This window comes from Tenrec ecaudatus, unplaced genomic scaffold (assembly GCF_050624435.1).
Source record: "Tenrec ecaudatus isolate mTenEca1 unplaced genomic scaffold, mTenEca1.hap1 Scaffold_1221, whole genome shotgun sequence".
Taxonomy (NCBI): Eukaryota; Metazoa; Chordata; class Mammalia; order Afrosoricida; family Tenrecidae; genus Tenrec; species Tenrec ecaudatus.
The window spans coordinates 23772-42738 of NW_027457784.1; the positions used below are offsets into that span (position 1 = coordinate 23772).

The 18967-nt window shown below is 46.3% G+C and overlaps 1 pseudogene; it reads left to right on the top strand.

The window, feature by feature from the left end:
- Positions 1-303: 303 nt before the first annotated feature.
- On the top strand, positions 304-516 carry LOC142435992 (cytochrome c oxidase subunit 7C, mitochondrial pseudogene; annotated as a pseudogene).
- Positions 517-18967: the final 18451 nt, after the last annotated feature.

An 18967-nucleotide genomic window follows, 5' to 3' on the forward strand; every position in this document is an offset into this window, starting at 1 on the left:
GAGTGGGATTGAAAGTCACTAAGCAGCAATAGGTAAGTAAAACATAAGGGCCTAACAGTATCTATCTGTAAAGAGTCTTTGGCAGCTGGTATATGGAAGACCCAGGCCCTGATTACTTCCCATAAACACATATTCTTTATCATAGCCACGGACGCTCATGGAAACATTAAAGTTGTGCTTGGGAGAGGAAAAGGCAGGTTAAGAACCGAGAAAGCCCTTTTGGACCCTGCGCACCGGGGAACAAGGTCGCGAGCAGGAACTGCTACTGCTATTTCTCCTGTGGTCCCTCTCTGAGAGGAGTTTCCTGGAGCCTCCAACAGCGCCATGTTGGGGCAGAGCGTGCGGAGGTTCACCACCTCTGTGGTCCAGAGGAGCCACTATGAGGAGGGCCCTGGGAAGAATTTGCCATTTTCGGTGGAAAACAAGTGGCCGTTACTGGTTATGATGACCATGTACTTTGGGTCTGGATTTGCTGCACCTTTCTTTATAGTAAGACACCAACTGTTTAAGAAATAAGGATGCTTAAATGATATGTGAAACAGATGAGAAGAGCATTGTATGAAGTCCAACCTCTAAAAATTGATCAAGCTCTGTTGAACTTAATAGCATACTGGCTATGTTTGTAAATAAACTTAATACATGAAAAAAAAGGAACTGAGAAAGATGGTCATGTGACCTGGATATTGCTCAAACACTCCATTCTCCTAGGTCTCTTGGAAAAAGTAGAGGGATGAGAACCCAAAGCTGTAAACATTGTGTGGATTAGAAACGAGTTAAGTTTTGGGTGAGGGCTGAAGGCCCATGTTGGTAAAATTATTTCTGTGGGATTTTCTAGAACCAGAGCTGCTCTGAGGCCCAGACTGGAGAGAATGTCATGGTCATTACCCTTGTATGCTTTATTTTGGCTGAGTCCCTCCCCCATCATGTGTCAGGGATCACCCAGCGCCCCCTTCTCAGCCCTGATACACGGTGTTGCCAAAATGGCTCAGAGATGTTAAGCAATCTGCTCTAGGTCACGTGGCTCAAGGTCAGTAACAGAGCCAGACAATGAAATGCAAGAAAACTGACTCCTATGCCCAGACCTGGGACAAATCTAACTCTCTGACAGAGCTGGGTAGAAGCCCCCAAACATCCATCTCGTGTGTGTGCGTGTTTGTGTGTGTCTGTATCCACGTGTATATGTTTGGTTTATTTTTCATCAACATAATTAGAGTACTTTCTATCCAATTAAAAATTGAATTAAACCACGGTTGGTGTTTTACAATTTGCACAAGTACCTTTATGAACTATCATGGTTTACTTTCTTTCATGGGGAGGCAGCTCCAAGCTTCAGACCTCCCCAGGTGAGGTTCTACATTCAGACCAGAGTCAGAGGAAAGGATTGATCAGAAAGAGTCAGTTCACTGAATGAGGTTCCTTGGAAAAGGAAGCCCAAATGGCCCTTAAACTCACGGCCATCAAGTCAATACTAGCTCATATTGAGGGACCATGTAGAACAGGATCCTATGGTACAGGGTAGCTCTGTCCCTGCGAGTATCCAAGACTAACTCTATGGAAGCAGAAAGCAACATCTTTCTCCCACAGACCTGATGGTAGTATCAAACTACTGGCCTTTGGGATGTCACCGCAAATTGTAACCACTATGCCACAAGGGCCCTTAGTCAATATAAAAGGTCTGGCAAAATGTAGAGCCAGATGTTATATACTGCAAATGGCTGAACAAAGGCTGGCTTTCTTGTGGGGTCTTCTGCTATTGGCTGGTCATCTGTTGTGGCCCTCCTCCTTTCAGGGATGCACATTCTGGCACTTTTATCAACCACGTCCCAGTGCCCCAGATTTCATGCTGTGCTCTTGTCTCAGACCCCAAACTTGAGTCTATTAGGTAATTGTGAGCATAATGTGAACATTCTTCCCCCAGCCATTTCATTCTCTCCTTTATCTTGGCTCTCATCCATTGGTAAGGAACTGTGTCTTAGTCTGCCCTTCCACTTCCTTTGTGCTAAGGAGGTAGAGAGGGAAAACTTGTCTCTACTTCTCTTTTGCAGAAGAACTTCTGCATATCCCTCCATTATCACCCCATTTCCCTTTGCCAGTCTCTGAGGAGCTATAAATGTTTCATCACTATTAATTAGCTTTAGTGATATAATGGGATACTGCTACCACCAGGCAAGTAGTTCAAACCCACCAGCCTCTCGACAGGAGAAAGATGAGGCTTTTTGCTCCGCTAAAGATTCACAGCTCCAGAAACCCACGGAGGCAGTTTTACTGTGCTCTACAGGCTCACTATGAGTTGGAATCAATTAGATGGCAGTGAGTTTGTTTGTTATGGTTTGGTTTGATTTGGTTTTCTACCATCGTGTTATCAACTCTAAGATGGGTAAGAGTAGGCCACAGACCTCAGAGCCCTCTATCTTGTGTCCCCCAGCTTTTGCACTCAACAGTGACTTGTCTTGCACTGCTTCTTCCTGCAGCTCTGCACTTTTACCTGAGGCGCCGGGTACTACTGCCGAGTAACAAAGTCCCCCAACGCAGTGACTTAAAACACCAGTTATTTTCTCATGCTGACAGATTCTGTGGGTCAGCAATTCAGACAGGGTCCAGTGTAGAGTCTCAGCTGGGAAAACACAGAGACTGATGTGGCTTGATATCTGGGTGGATTTGTTGAAGAACTGTGGGAAGAACAGATTATCGTATGTGATAGTGACTTGATGGTTGCATCATGAGGGTTCCTTCATTCACATATCTGCCTCCCCTCTGCCCGCCTAGGCTAGGAGGACTCTCAGCTGCGTATCTATAGGTGGTCTCTCTATGTAGCTCAAGCTTCTTCGCAGCAGCAGCATAGTGAACACAGGATCATTGGATGTCTTACAAGGCAGCTGAAGGCTCAAGTCCAAGTTAATAACGCAGCAACTGCATGGCCTGGTCATCAGCATCACTTAATTACATTGTATTCTATTGTTTGAAGCTGACACCAGCTAACTCATCTACAAATAGAAAAGACCCAGATCCCGCCTTATGGTGGGAGGAGTGTCTAGATTAGGTGGCAAAGGGTCTATTGATTGAGAGAGATGGCTGGCCACCATCTTGGAAAATTCTATCTCACCCAGTCCGGCCTCTGGTACAACAATTTATATCTTCCTACCTACCCTTCAATGGCTGATGCCTCCTCAGTCCTCCTCCTAAAACCCCTATCTCCAGGAAGCATTCTCTGATTACCCCCGTCCACCTTATCCCCAATTTTATCTCCATCATTTCTATTTAACATCACAGAGTAGAATAGTGGTTGTGGTTTGAGGTGGTAATAGTTAATATTATGAGGCAGAGTGACCATGCTCACCTACCAGTTATCAACCTGTGGCTCACAACCCCTTTGGGGGTCCAACGACCCTTTCACAGGGGTCACCCAATTCATAACAATAGCAAAATTACATTTATGAAGTAGCAACAACGATAATTTTATGGCTGGGGGTCACCACATGAGGAACTGTATGAAAGGGTCGTGGCATTAGGAAGATTGAGAACCACTGTGCTAGCACATTGTCAATGAGTCAAGCCTTACTCAGAGTGATCCTATAGGACAGGCTAGAACTGCCCCATAGGGCTTCCAAAGACATCCATCTTTACAGAAGCAGCCTGCTGCACCTGCCTCCTGTAGAGAAGCTGGTAGATTTGAACCACCAACCTTTTGGTTAGTAGTCAATTACTTCACTACTGTGCCACAAGGCTCCTTCATATCAAAATCTTAGGACGCTTTATAAGTAGCACCCAAAGGAGTCCTGGTGGCATGATGGGTCACATGTTGGGCTGCTAACCACAAGGTCAGCAGTTTAAAACTACCAGACACTCTATGGGACAAAGGTGAGACTTTTTAGTCCCATAAAGAGTTCCAGTCTCTAAAACCCACAGGGGAAGTGCTACCCTGTCCTATAGGGTCACTGTGAGTCGATAGGGATTCGACAGCAGTGAGGTTGTTTGTTTGTTAGATTCGTTGGTTGATTTGTTTCATGGCTGAGGAAAGTGGAACCCAGAGAGGTGAGATTCCTTGCCAAGGATATACAGTGAATGACTGGCAAAGCCAGGATGGGAACCCAGCCCACCCGCTCTGGAGTCTGGCCCACCCCGACTTTTGACCCAGCCTCTCAGGAGCTCTGATTTATCGCGAGTAATTTTCCCTGAGCCTGACTAAAACCAATGCGCTATACTCCTCGCCCCGACCACCATCCTTGGCATGGTGCTGAACTCAGCCAACACTCAGGGGCTGATTTCTAAATGGACTCCAACCCCCAACCCCAGCACTGACCATGTTCCCAAGAGCCTGCTGACCTCAGACAGTCCAGAACTAGGCTCTGGGTAGAGCTTTAAAAATTGCTTCCGGAGATTTTTCCCTGGCAGAGCCCCTGAAGCAGGGCAGGTCCTGAGGGAACATGTCAAGGCATGTTGTGTTTAGGTGCCCTCCAGTTGATTTTCTATGCATGCTACCCACATGTGACAGAGAGGACTTTCTCATTGTGGAGAGTGGGGTTAGGCTGTTATCTCTATCGGAGCAAATCTTCCTCCTGAGTGGGCTCAAATCATCGCAATGTCAGGGCTCCTTTAATTGGCTGCATAAAAACTCACCCAACCCTCTGCCAGCGAGTCGATACCGATGCACAACAACCCTATAGGGCAGGGTAGAACTGCCCCTGTGGGTTTCTGAGCCGGTAACTCTTCATGAGAGTAGGAAGCCCAGTCTTTCTCCCTAAGAGTGGTTGGTGATTTCGAACTGCTGATCTTGCCAGTTAATAGCTCACCTCATAACCCCTATGCCACCAGGTCTCCCTTAGACCCTCCAAATAATCCAAGGTGATTCAGGTGCTATAAGGGGAAGAACAAAATGAGATTTAAAAATGGTTTTCATTGTAGGCTCTTAGAGTCCTAAGGACTGAGTTGAGAGTAAGGGGGTGGGCGGGATGGAAAAAGGGAGGAGAGCAGGAGCAGAGAGAGAAAGAGAGAGAGAGAGAAAGAGAGAGAGAAAGAGAGAGAGAGAGAGAGAGAGAGAGAGATGATTTAGAACTGTGGGAATTTTATGGGCAAGCAAGCCTTTTTCAACCTGAGCAGGCAGATTGAGAAATCCATAAACAACCAAGGAGCAAGCCTGAAGATAGAGCTGCACGGTCTAACAGACAGGGGGATAATAGCACTCAAGTCGAAGGAGACCCTGGGCCACTTGGAAATGATTCAGGACATAAAAGGCTGCGCCTGGGTGCTTTGTAGCCGAACAAAAGCATTCCACTGGCACGCAAAAGTGGCGTTGTGAGGCATTGTGAGGTGGGTCCTACTTTACCTGCTGTTATAGTTAAGGTTTATTAATGATCCTGGCCAATAAACACATGTGGTATTAATTTAAGGGCAGGGAGATAACTGCCTCAGTAAGCCTTGCCTTTCTCGTTCTCTGGTCTCATGTTCTCTGATGGTCAGACCAGTGAGCCTTGGCAGTAAAGCCTTAGTAGTTCTTTACCTCAACTGGTAAGGCTCACTTTCTGTGAGACATCCCTGAGGAGAAGCCACATGAACCTACCCTGATGCAGCCCTGGGTGCTGGAGAAGCCGACTGGAGACCCCTGCCAGTGCTGATATGCTCATGCGCTCACTGATTCGGCTTTAACCTGAATTCAGGTTAACACTGATTCAGCTTTAACCTGGCCAACAAACACAGGTGGGGTTAATGGAGAGATCAATGGCTTGGTGAGCCTCGCCTTTCTTGTTCTTGGGTCTCTTGCTTTCTGATGGTCAGATTCGGTTGCAGCTGCCTTAGCCAGTTCTCTGCTTCAGGTGGCAAGGCTGACTTCCTGCAAGACCTCCCTGAGGAGAAGCCACATGGACCTACCCAATGCTGTACTGGGTGCTGGGGAAGCCGAATGGAGACCCCTGCTAGTGCTGATATGCTTATGCGCTCCCTGATTCGGCTTTCCTCCTGCAGCCGGCATCACTGCGTGTGTTTGGTAAGATGGAGGAGGACTTTGTGTATTGGTGTGGGACATATGGGCTAATGTTGGACTTGTGGGTTTGGGCAGCACTGGGTTGGGATGTTTTCTTGATGTGCCCTTACCCTTTACCTAAAACTCTCTTTTATACATATGAGTTTCTGTGGATTCATTTTTTCTAATGTACTCAGACTAACACAACTATTATAAGAAAAGCCAGGACACAAGTTAGCACCCTTGTCAGTTTGGGAAGGACACTAAGTACAGAAAAGCTATTTCCCCCCATGGCATCCCTGAGTGGCACAGACAATTAAGAGTCCAATTCCTAACTAAAATGTACTTCTGAACTCATATGGTGGTGCCTTAGAACACAGACCTGGTGGCCTGCTTCTGAATGCTCACACAGCATTGAAGCCCCTACCTAACACGGTTCAGTTTGGCTCTGCACACATGGTAGTTCTGTGACTTGGAATCAACCACACAGCAACTGGTTTGGAAGACAGGTACTCAGTCCCCGAGTTATGACCGACCCCATTCTGATGATTCTGTCATGAGTCAGTCCTGACAAAAATCAAATACCTCATTATTCTTGCTTTTTATTTTCATCTTTACACATCTGACCTTTATTAGTCCATGGGGGTTGAAAACATTGGATATAAACATACAGCTAGAACGACATCAGTGATATGTGCTATAGCATTATATGTAGTGCATGCTACTTATGGTAAACTCTATAAAAAAGAAAAGCAGATCGTCAAAATGCAGTTAATCATAACTTGAAGACACCACAAATCAGAGATTGTGTTTTCTGGGTCTTTGAACTGATATGAGCCAATTCAGTTGTGGGCTGATGAAAAGAAGTGAAGTAGACCTGTTTTTAAAAGCTTTAACGATCTCGAAGGCTAAATGGAATGGGGGCAAATATGGTTTAAATCCTTGGAATAGAGATTTGGGAACCTTTCAGGAACCTGTTTCATGACACCAATTTGCTTCCAACACTGTGGAGAGCAACACACATTCAATGCAGCAAGAGCTTGGCTGCCATCTTTGAGCCGGCTCTATTATTTTCTACTCAGCCTATCCAGACATTGACTTGCAAACTGGCATTATTTTTTTAAGTGAAATAAGTTTCTAATGGCTTAAAATTTTAATTTCCATAGACCACATAATTTAATAACAAAGAAATTTTTAAAAACTGAACAAAGGAAAAGGTGGCTGTAAAGTAGAATCAACAGGGTTGCTGGGTAAAAGACAGGGACTCCAGGACACAGGGTACTGGGAACTTCAGAAACCTAGGGATTTGGGTAGAGACATTGATTCGGGCCAATGTGACTTAATCCTGGCCACGACTAAACCAGGGTGAACCACTTTGAGAAGCTCTAGTGTTTACTCCTTGTCTCGGTTGTCTGATTTACTCTCACCTGGAGCTTTTGACTCTATGTCTCCTATTCTGCAAGCTAGTTTTTCAAAGGATTGACAGCTCTTTCTAGACTTGTGAAAAACTCTTAGTCTGCAGGTTTGGAGTCTGGGGCTGGCTGCAGTTGTGTCTATGGGAGTGAGAGGGCCATCCGGATCTAAGGGTCTATTCAGATGGTCCATGTGTCCTACTGGAGAAGTCAGACAAAACAGTCTGGTCACTGTAGTTGCCAACCCCCCTGAGACAGAGTTTTGGGTGGAGGAAAAGAAAGATAGGGATAAAAGTGATGCAAACACAAGCAAGTATCTTTAATACATAGATCCTGTCAGACTCCAGCCTGGGCACTGATCCTTTGTGGGGTCTTTACATACACCGTCTCCTGATTCCAGAAAAAGTTCTGAGGAGTCAGTGATTGTGACTGAGTAGGAGGGCTCACTGCCTAGATGGCACATTCCTGGGTCTACATGATGGCTCTTCCACCTCAAGGGGTGTCTTAGTGTGCCTCAATTTCCTTGTCTGAAAAATGGGGTTGATAGTTCTCCCCACCTCATCCACTTTGTGGTTAGTCAATTAAATAACTAATCACACCTATAGTTTATTTAAGGTTAAGGGGCTTGGCTGCTAAGCAAAAGGCTGGCTATTTGAATCCACCCAGGGGTGCCTTAGAAGAAAGGCCTGGTGTTCTACTTCCAAACTCTCAGCCCTGGGAAACCTATGGAGCAGAGTTCTATGACGGACATGGGGCTGCCATGAGTGGGTGTCAGCTAGATTGCTACTTTCATTTTTCCCTACTTGTAGCACTCTCAGGAGGCTCAGTGGTGGAATGGGTGTAACATGGGGCTGCTAATCAAATGGTCAAAAGTTCATAACCATTAGCCCCTCTCTCAGGAGAAAGAAGAGGGCTGCTACTCCCAGAAAAGTGTTCCAGTCACCAAAACATGCACAGTGGCAGTTCTACCCAGTCCAATAGTGTTACTATGGGTCACCCTCAACTCGATGGCAGTTAATGTTTTGGAGATGCACTTCTGTCTGGGTTAGGCAGCAAGTCTACATGCAGCCTGGATCCACCCTGCCGTCTGGATAACATTCAGGCAACTGCTAGGCTTGAACCAACAGGGCCACCGTTGTCTGCCTGGAGACATGACCAGTGGCCAGGCAGCTACATCTCACCTCACCCATAGGTCTTTGCTCACTCCTGCAGCATGATTCACTTTTCCCATGTGGATGGAAGTCAAGGGAAAGGAATGTGACTCAAGCTTTCCACGTTCAGCTGTTAGTTCTGTGACACTATGCAGCCACTAGACTAGATAGATGGTTTCCACCAACCGGATTCCTGCTGCTGCTGCCACCTAGGAAAGAATTTTATGAGCATTGCCTTGATGGCCAGTAGGGCTTGCTCCTCAGGGGACAGACTCTAGTCACCCTTCCATTAGCCTCCTTAGGTAATATTTCTCCTCCACCAGTCCTCACCTGGGAGGAGGATGTCTACACTCATGGAGTTACAACCTCAGCACTCCACAGGAGCAGTTCTACTCTATCCAAGAGGGTTACTAGGGTTACTAGGAGTTGACATGGACTTGATGATAGTGAGTTTGGTTTGGTTTTGAGTCCTCACACAGCAGCCCTGTGTAAGTGGATAACACGCCGGGCTGCTAACTGTAAGGTCAACAGTTCGAAACAACCAGCTGCTTCTCAGAAGAAAGAGGAGGCTTTCTATTTCCATAAAGATCTGCAATCTCAGAAACCCACAGGGGCAGCTCTCCTGTGTCCCATATGGACACTAACATCGGAACTGAATCGAGAGCAGTGATTTTTTAGTTGAGACTTCACACTGAGGAGCACTGGGGGCATAGTGTGCTGTGCTTTAGGCTGCTAACTGCATGGTCCGCAGTTTGAAACCATCAGGATCAAGATGAGACTTTCCACTCCTGTAAAGATTTACAGCCTAGGGAACCCTAGGGATCAGTTCTGCTCTGTCCACTTGATCACTATATAGCAGAATAGATTCAGTAGCAGTGGATGGCTTTAAAAGTCAAACAGAATCCCTAGTGGTGCAGGGGTTTAAGCATCTGGATGCTAACTTCAAGTTTGGTGCTAGAAACCCACCAGCCCACTCCCCAAGAAAAAGTTGAAGCTGTCTTTTCCCATAAAGATCCACAGCCTTGGAAACCCCTGTGGGGTTTCCTACTCTGTCCTGCAGGGTCACTATGAATCAGAGTCGACTCTAAGGCAGTAAGTGTGGTTTTGATGGTTCATCCTTACATAGTTATCTGGACATGTTGCCCAAGGAGACCATGGGATGCAAACACTTCCCAGATGAAGTATGTTACAGCTTCAAAGTTCACAGATCTGCCTATCTAGCCCAGAGTTACCAGTCTCCCAGGCATCTGTCACTATTCCCAGGTTCCCAATTAATTCAGACTTGTTTGAAATTAGGGTTCAGGTGTAAGGCTGCCAGGTAAAACACAGGCTGCCCAGTTAAAACTGAATCCAAAATAAACAATGAAATTTTCTTAGTACACACATCCTCCATAGTTATACTAAATATGACATATGCTAAAAGCCTACCTATTGTTTACCTGAAATTCAAATTAACCAGGAATTCTATATTTTCATGTAAAGAACTTGGCAGGCAGGACCACAGAGGGCTATTTTAGTATCATTGAAGAAACCAAGTCCCCATTCTGTAGCAGTATAGGCATCTCCCAAAGCCAATATGAGGAAAAACTTGAGCACAGGTGGTTTGATTGAGAGGTGGCCCTGGAAAATAGTGCAAGAGCAGCATGGTGAGACCAGGAAGGAGGGAAACCAATAAGAGGGTGCCACTAGGATTCAATCCCCTAGGGGGATTCCCAGCAACCAAGGAACTTGTCTTAGCCTCAGGCCACAGGAGGAGTGAGGAGCTGGGGCTGACCATTTCCCTTGGGGCGTTCATGCCTCTGCACTTCCGGGTGGCACTTGTGCTTGACAGAGCATGCCCATGGCAGAGAAGCAGAGAACCTCAGGCACTTGAGGTGGAAAGCCTTCAGTGTACTGGAAACTGTCTCCCACAGCTGCTGAGTTGCAGTGCTACACCCGAGCAGAGAGTAAGGCGGATGTCTAGAGTCTCAGCTTGATTTGCCCAAAATTGACCTCTCAATCTTAGTAGGATGAAAGAAAGAGTTGTTATGAAGATAAAATCAGATAATATGTGGAACATGATGTTAAAAATTGAAAAGCACTACCAAAATGGAACGTATATTACGCATTATTCAGTTAAGAATGAAAGGGAGAGAAAAGAGGGAAAGAGGGAAGGGCAGAAGAAAAGTGGGGGAGAGAAGAAGGAAATAGCCTCATAAAAATAACGTCCAAGTAACAAAATTATTTGGTAAAACATTTTTATTGAGTGCCTTATTTTTTACCCGGTAATGTAAATAGGTAATAAGGAATACATAGTGAATCAAACAATCCAAATGCCTGCCCTCACAGAGCTTACATTTCAGGGGGAAAGTAAAATGGATAACAAATTAGAAAAGTACTATTAAAAGAAACCAGACAAAGGAGCTGGGGTGGGAGTTGAGAGGGGGTGTTTGGGGAGAATGATAGGGTTTCTGTTTTGAATGGGATGGTCAGCCAGGGGAGGTGTCACAAAGGTGACTTTGAGATCAAAACCTGAAGGAGATGAGAGGGAAAGTGACACAGATCTCTGGAGGAGAGGGTTCCAAACAATGAGATCCTGTGGGCAAAGGTCCTCAGATGGATAGGTGCCTGGTCTGTGGCAGGAGTGGCAATGCCACCAGCTTGGCCATATCACAGAGAGCAATGGGGAGGGAGGGAAGGAGGGAGGAAGGAAGGACTAGAAGACCCGTGGGCTGAAGGGATACTGAGGGAGATGTATACAGAATATACAGAGCTCTACAGGGCATTGTGAAGAATTTGTCTTCCTTGGGGGTAGATGAGCCGTTAGAAGGTAGTGCGTGGGCATGACATGGCCCACCGTGCATTTTAAAAGGGCATTAGCTTCTGTGTTAACAGCAGGCTTTAAGGGAACAAAGATGGAAAGCAGTCAGTGAATTGGGAGGTTAGGAAAGCAGTGCAGGCATGAACAGATGGTGGTAGGGCAAGGGCGGTAGGAGTGGAAAGGGTGGGAAAGAACAGGATTCTGAATCTACCATAATAATGGATGGAAAGAAAGAGGCAAGTTATGGATGCATCTACAGCACTTAACCTGAGCAACTGGAGGTAAGGAGCTGCTAACACTGAGCTACAGAAGTCTAGGGGAGGAACAATCTTGAGTAAGGGGGTGACGGAGAACATGGCTAAGTTTGAGAGGCTGTCAAGGTCCAAGTAGAACTACTCAATAGCAATGGGCTGAGTCTGTGTGGTAGTTATGAATCTGGCAATCCTCGGTGTAAGAGATTATTTCAAGTCACAAAATGGGATAACAACATCTATGTGGAAGGGTGTAGGCAGAGAAAAGAAGAAATTCAGAGTGAGTCCTTGGGTAGCACAAGAATAAGAGGTCAAGGAGGCCAGAGAGATCCAGCAAAGAAGACTCAAAAGGAGTGACCAGAGAAATGAAGAAAACCCTGGAAGCCAAGTGAAGCATGAAATCACTGTAGAAGTGGGGCTCTGTGTACTTATCCGGGTGATACAAGTACAAAGGTTCTTTCAAAATGAAAACAAAAGTTCTCCTAGGGAGAGCATATTCCAATGGGTTCTCTACTTGACACAGTGCTTGCCTTCCTCCCGTTTAGATAAAGCTGCCCCCAGGGCCCCAGTTGTCCACTTCTTGTGCCTTTTAAGGCCAGCTGTTTGAACTGTCCACCATGTCCATCCATGCCTGGCCTCTACCCTGCCCTGAGCCTCCTCTGCCTTGTGGTATCACATCCCCTAGCATCTAGCCCAATCTTCGAAGCACTGTGAGCCCCAGACTACATGTGTCTGTCCTAGCTCTATTTAGATCATACCTAGTTCCAGACCCATCATCTGTCCCCTTCAAATCAGCAGTGGCCAGGGTGTGCACCTGCAGCTGCTGCTGCTATTGCACACAGTCCTGGTGAGACAGTGGGGTAAGCATTGGGCTGCCAACTGTAAGGCCAGCGGTTCACACTCATCAGCTCATCTGCTGGAGAACAATGTGCCTGGCTGCTCCTGAAAAAATTCACAGTCGCAGAAATCCCAGGGAGTAGGCCTACTCTGCCCTAAAGGGTGGCTATGAGTCAGAATGGACTTCCTGGCAGTGATGTTGGTTTTGGAGTTAGGTGGTTAATGGCCCTGAAGTAGGTTCCATCTCATGGTGACCGTATGTACAAAAGAACCAAACATTGACCATGCCTGTACCATCTTCAGAGCACTGGTGTGCTCGAGTCCTTGGTGGGGGCTACTGCGTCCATTGGTTTCATGGATGAGCTCCCCTGGTTTGTTTACCTAATTTGGCAAGCATAGTGTCGTTTTCTAGCCACAGGCTCTTTGTGATGACCTGTCCATAGTATGCAAGCCACAGTCTTGCCATCTTCATTTCCTAGTAGGGTTCTGGTTGTATTTATTCGAAGATGGATTGTTCATTCTTTTGATAGTCCACTGTAAATTCAATATCTCAGATATACCTGGGCCAACCTCTAATGTTCTATCACCACCCCCTATAAAATAGCACCACTTCCTGGCAATAGGCTTGCTTGTTATTTGTGACCTGGATTAGCCAACAGGCTAGTTCAAGTCTCTGGAACTTTCCAGGGAGCATACTTTCTTTCCTGGCACTTGGCAAACCCCAAAGTAATCCAGTATTACAAAGACTTGATCTGCAGAACTGATTTGAATTTAACAGAACACACACACACACACACACACACACACACACACACACACAGCCACCACCACCACCACCATCCTTTGTAACTAGAGCCATTGCTGAACTACTGAGCTGTCAGCAGTTACAGGGAATCATGACTGAGAGACCCAAACTGCATGTGAACATCGCGTCTCTTCTTGCCACTCTGAGGCAGCAAGGACCCTTAAATACCCATTAGAACATCCTCCCCCTAAAGAGTAAATAAATGCAGGTCTCTGATGAGGAACCCAAAATGGGAGGCTGTGAAGCACTGGGTGGGTTTTTCCCTTGCCACAGCAAGCTCTTCACTCATTGGAGGCTGGCTCAGGTTTTAGAGGAATGTAAGGCAATGACTCATGAGATTAAAACATGCCTGCTCCTCAGACATGTATTCTATAGGAAAATGTGGTTTATGGGCATCAGGTTCACAAATCTAAAGTTGAAGCAATTCTACCTATGATCATCAGTCATGGAAGTTACACTCACAGAGAATGAAAATGTACACGACCACTCTTAGCCCATACCCAGCCACAGAGAATATTCTACCGAGGAACCAGGTTTCCCTGGCAACAACTATCTGCCCTTTTTTTACTGGTTCGTTCCCAACCTAGTGGCATTGACTCTCAAACAAGAGGATTTATCATGAGATGCTCTCGAGGCCCATCTCTTCTGGTTTGTAGAGAAGGGATTAGATTAGGAGTCAGCAAAAAGGGTTCAATTGCCACCTTGGCTGTTTACACGCATGTGAAACTCGGCCATTCCCCGTCTTTGTCTCAGTTTTCTCCCCTACCTAGAAGTACCTAAGAGGCTGTGAACCTACTTTGCAACAGTTGCTATTCGAAGTGTATTATTAGTCCAGAATAGAACAGTGGTGAGTGAAGATCTCCGACATCAGATTACTCTTCTAAATCTAACTCTTCTATTAACTCACTCTGTAACCTTGGCCTGGTCATTTGACCTCTCCATGCCCTGACCTCCTCCTCTGTCAAATAACAATAGTACCTGCCTCATGCTTGCATTTGGTGAATTGGAAGAGTTAATAATTGTGCAGATCTGACCCTGGTCGCAGCCACAGACCCCAAAGGTGACGCAGCTGCTGTGCTGTGGGTCAAAAAGTCACAGCAGCCGCAGGGTGGCAGGACCCATGCAGGGCTGCGCAGCAGGCCTGGGAGCGCATGGGGCAGGCAAGGGATCCGGAGCTTGCGCAGGGAGCCCTGGTCTGGCAAGCCCTGCTGCACCACTGAGCGCAGGAAGTCTGCGCACAGCAGGCCTGCTGCGTTGAGGGCAGTGCAAGTGTAGAGCCCAGCATCCTCGGGCTGCGCGTTGTACAGGACTAGCCGCCGGATGCTGGTGACCACCACATTGCCTTACATCTGGTCCGGGCGCAGGATCAGGTTCTCAGGCTGCTCACTCCGCTGCTCCCAGGTGATGGTGGGCAGGGGGTTCCCACTGACATCAAAGTGCAGGTTGGCCATGCCCCCAACAGCCACAGCCTGCTGTGATGGGTTGCTATAGAGCACAGCGGCTCTGGCACATCAGGTGTCCTTTGTGTGGTGCAAGCTGTGGTCTCAGGCGGCTCCTGAGTGGTCCCTGGGTCTGGTGCACTGTGGGGTCTGGTGACCTGGGGCTGCTGGGGAGCCAGCCCAGTACTGCCTTACAGGGCATGACGCACAGGCGCAGGCCACACAAGCATGCCTCTGCTTCTAAGTAGCAGTGGTTTTAGTAAGTGGGGCATTCTGAGGGGCGGGTAAAGCTGGGCTCATTGCTGCAGTGCTTGAGACAGAGGCCCATGGGCTGCCAGTCCCAGATGCAGCAGTCGGAGCCCTGCTGCGTGAACACTAAGCCCTCAGAAGAGGCAGCGACTAGTGCTGTGGGGTCCCTGGGACCGAAGTACGCCACCACGCAGCTCCGTAGGCCACACACTTTGGGGCAGACTCACTCTGGGCCTGCGCAGTCATGGGGTAGAGGGGGTGACTCAAGGTGGGCCCACTGCTGCTGCTCTGCTCCTGTGATGACTGGTTCAGGCACCCCGCCTCCCAACCCAAGCCTACGATTTTAGTGGTACATCTGCCCCCCAATCAGCCTCACTATTCTATTTCCAAGCCTGTCTGCTCTCTGCAAAGCCGATGAATCACGCTCCTCTTGTTGGGTGACCAGAGTTACTGCACCCCTCCTTAGGACCACCTCCAATCCCACACCCAGGCAGGTTTCATTCTTCCAGGCCCAGAGCCTTCACCCCACTGCTCCCAGGATGCCTCTCTCACTCCCTTGACCCACTTTCAGAGGTCAGAGTGCAGCACTAAGAGTTCTCGGTGCTCAGGTTGAAAGGGGTGAGATCCCAGAGTACGGGGATCTTGGGGCAGAGCCTGCATGGTACCCCTGAAGGCCTATGCGCTGATAATCCTCTGTTGCTCTCCTCCCTCAAAAAATGTGTAGGACCTACAACCTTGCCCAGCAAATAGTAAGCGCTAAATTCTACTTCCTTATATAAAATTCATTCATTCAACATTTATTGAGCGCTTATTATGGGTCAAATACTCAGTCAGGCAGTGAGAGTACAAAAATTATGGAAATGTGGTCACCCTTTAGGGAGTTCACATTGGAATGTGGGAAGCAGGCTTATGAGCCATTCATCCAAATGAATACTGAATCAGGGAAGTGCACAAAACATGAAGGCAAAGGGAACATGGACAGTGGAGCCAGAGGACAGACTTCCAAAGGCTTTACAGAAGAAATGGCATTTGTGCTGGGTCTCCAAGCAGGGGCTGGACTGGTACTCCCCATAGGCACAACACCTCATCAGAGCCACGGGAGTGTGGAAGCACACAAAGTGTTGTGGGAATTCAAAGTTCTACATGTGACTGTCATGGCAGATGAGACACAGGAATAATAGACCAGAATCATTGCTCAGAACCTATTTTGAAATGCCTTGAATTCCAAGTTAATAAGTTTTAATTGTACCCTATAAAATCTTGCCTTAGATCAAGGTCCCCAGAAGCCAACTATGAGCATGATTCTTATGAAAGTGATTTATTAGATGTTACCAGGAAAAGCTAGAAAGGGAGAGAGAAAAAGGTATAAGGCAAACAAACAAAATAAGTCAAAGTGTGCTATCAAGTTCTATGAGATACAATCCTTCAGGGTCACTCTGGAGACAGGATAAGAGACTCCTCAAGCATGGTCTTCATGGAAGTAAGAGAGTCAGAGGCTTGTAGCTACTCACCCACCAGTCACTGTTTCTGGGCTCCCCTTGGCACTCTATGGCACAGAGTTATTCAGGCAGCCTGGGGTCATCAGAGGGTCTCAGAAGAGCATCTGCAGAGTTATGAAGAGTCATTGACATTTTAAAACCAGAGAATGATACAGCCTAATCTCTATGTCAGAAATCTAACTGGTAATGGCACACAAAAGTGGAGATGCATCTAAGGGTGAGAAAATCACTCAGACAGCCATGGTCATGGTCCAGGCAAGAGCTACTGCAGGTACAAACAAAGGTTACAGGTGAGGATGAACTAGAGAGGAGGAAGCGAATTGGAGAAGCATTTATGGCTAGGACCTGATGATCATTTGAATTTCAGAACGAGGTAGCTAACTTGTGTAGCCTTCAAGGACTAAGGGACACAAAGTACATTTGCCAAGAAAGATGGGAGAATGATGTTGAGCATGTTGGATACCTGGAGGACACTCAGCTAGAAACACCAAGTAGACTGGTGGAAATGTGGGCCTGGACATCAGGAGAGTGGCTACAGCTAGAGCCATACATTTGGAAGGCATCGACAGGTAGATGCCAGTTGTTGTTCTTGTTAGGTGCAGTTGAGTCACTTCTGACACACTGTGACCCTATGGACAATATAACAAAACCCAACCCAGTCCTGCACAATGCTTACAATTGTTCTTATCTCTAAGCCCATTGTTGCAGTCGCTGTCTCAATCCATGTTGAGAGCCTTCCTCATTTTCACTGTCCCCCTACTTTACCAAACATGTTGTCCTCCAGGGACTTGTCTCTCCTGACAATATGTCCAAAGTACATGAAATGAAGTCTTGCCATCCTTGCCTCTAAAGAGCATTCTGAGTGTACATTTCCCAAGATAGATCTGTTTGTTCTTCTAGCAGCCTATGGTATTTTCAAAATTTTTTCCATAATTTGGATGTATCACTTATTCTTCCATCTTCCTTAACCAATGTCCAACTTTCACATGCATATGAGATGATTGAAAATACTATGACTTGGGCCAGGAGAACTTTTGTCCTCAAAGTAACATCCTTTATTTTCAACACTTTAAAGAGATTTTGTGCAGCAAATATATCCATTGTAATGCTTCATTGGATCTCTTGATTGCTGCTTCCATGAGCATTAATTGTGGAGCCAAGAAAAATGAAATCCTTGAAAAATTAAATCTTTTCCCCATTTATCATGATGTTATCTCTTGGTCCCATGGTAAGGATTTTGGTTTGCTTTACATTGAGTTATAATCCACACTGAGGTTGCTATCCTTGATCTTCATTAGTTATTTTTAGGTGAAGTCACCTCTGACCCAAAGCGACCCAATGCACAGCAGAACAAAACTCTGCACTGTCCTGTGCTGCCTTCACAATTGTTCCTATGACTGAGTCCATGGTGGTAGCTACAGTGTCAGTCCATCTTAGGGGAGACTTCCTCTTTTTCACTGCCCTTCCACTTTACCAAACATGTCCTCCTCTAGGGACTGGCCTCTCCTGACTATATGTCCAAATTGAAGCCTTGCCATCTTTTGCCTCTAAGTAAGTGCCTCAAAGTAAAGCACCTTGACCTTACTTCTTCAAACATAGAACATTTTGTCTTTTTAGCCATCCGTTTAACATTCTATATTCCTTCTCAGCACCACAACTCAAATGCTTCTATTCTTCTAAGGTCTTCCTTATTCAATGTCCAATGTTCCCATGTATATGATGCAATGGAGAAGACTGTGACCTTGAGGACTAAGGTGTGCCTGACCCAAGTCACAGCCTGCTCTTCAATCTAAATCAGGCTTGAGCAGCAGATTTACCTAAAGCAATACTTCTTTTGGTCTCTCAACTGCTGCTTCCATGAGCATTGATTGTGCATCCAGTAAGACACAGTCCTGACGACTAAAATATTTTCTCCATTTATCATGGTGTTACCTATTGGTCCAGTGGTGAGGATTTGGGTCTTCTTTACAATGATTTGTAACCCATACTGAAGGCTGTAATCCTTGATCTTCATCAGCAAGTGCTTCAAATCCTCCTCCCTTTCAGCAAGCAAGGTTGTTGCATATCTGTATATTTCAGGTTATTAATAAGCCTTCCTTTCAATCCTGATAACACATTCTTCTTCATGTAATCTCGCTTGTCTGATAATTTGCTCAGCATACAGATTGAAAAAGTATGGTGAGAGGATTCAACCCTAACATTTTTCCTGACTCTAAGCCATTCAGTTTGTCCTTATTCTGTTAACAGATCTACCTCTTGATCCATGTGCAAATTCTGAACATTGTATTGTGTTCTGGAAGTCCATTCTCTGTAAAGTTATCCACAGTTTATTATGGGTCACACAGTTGAATGCCCTTGCATAGTCAATGAATCACAAGTAAACATCTTTCTGGTATTCTCTGCTTTGAGCCAAGATCCATCTGACACCACCAATAATATCCCTTGTTCCACATCCTCTTGTGAGGACCTGAACTCATGAATCCAGCCTGAACTCCTGGTAGTTCCCTGTCAATATAGTGCCAGAACCATTGTTGGATGATCTTTAGCAATATTTTACTTGTGTGCAAT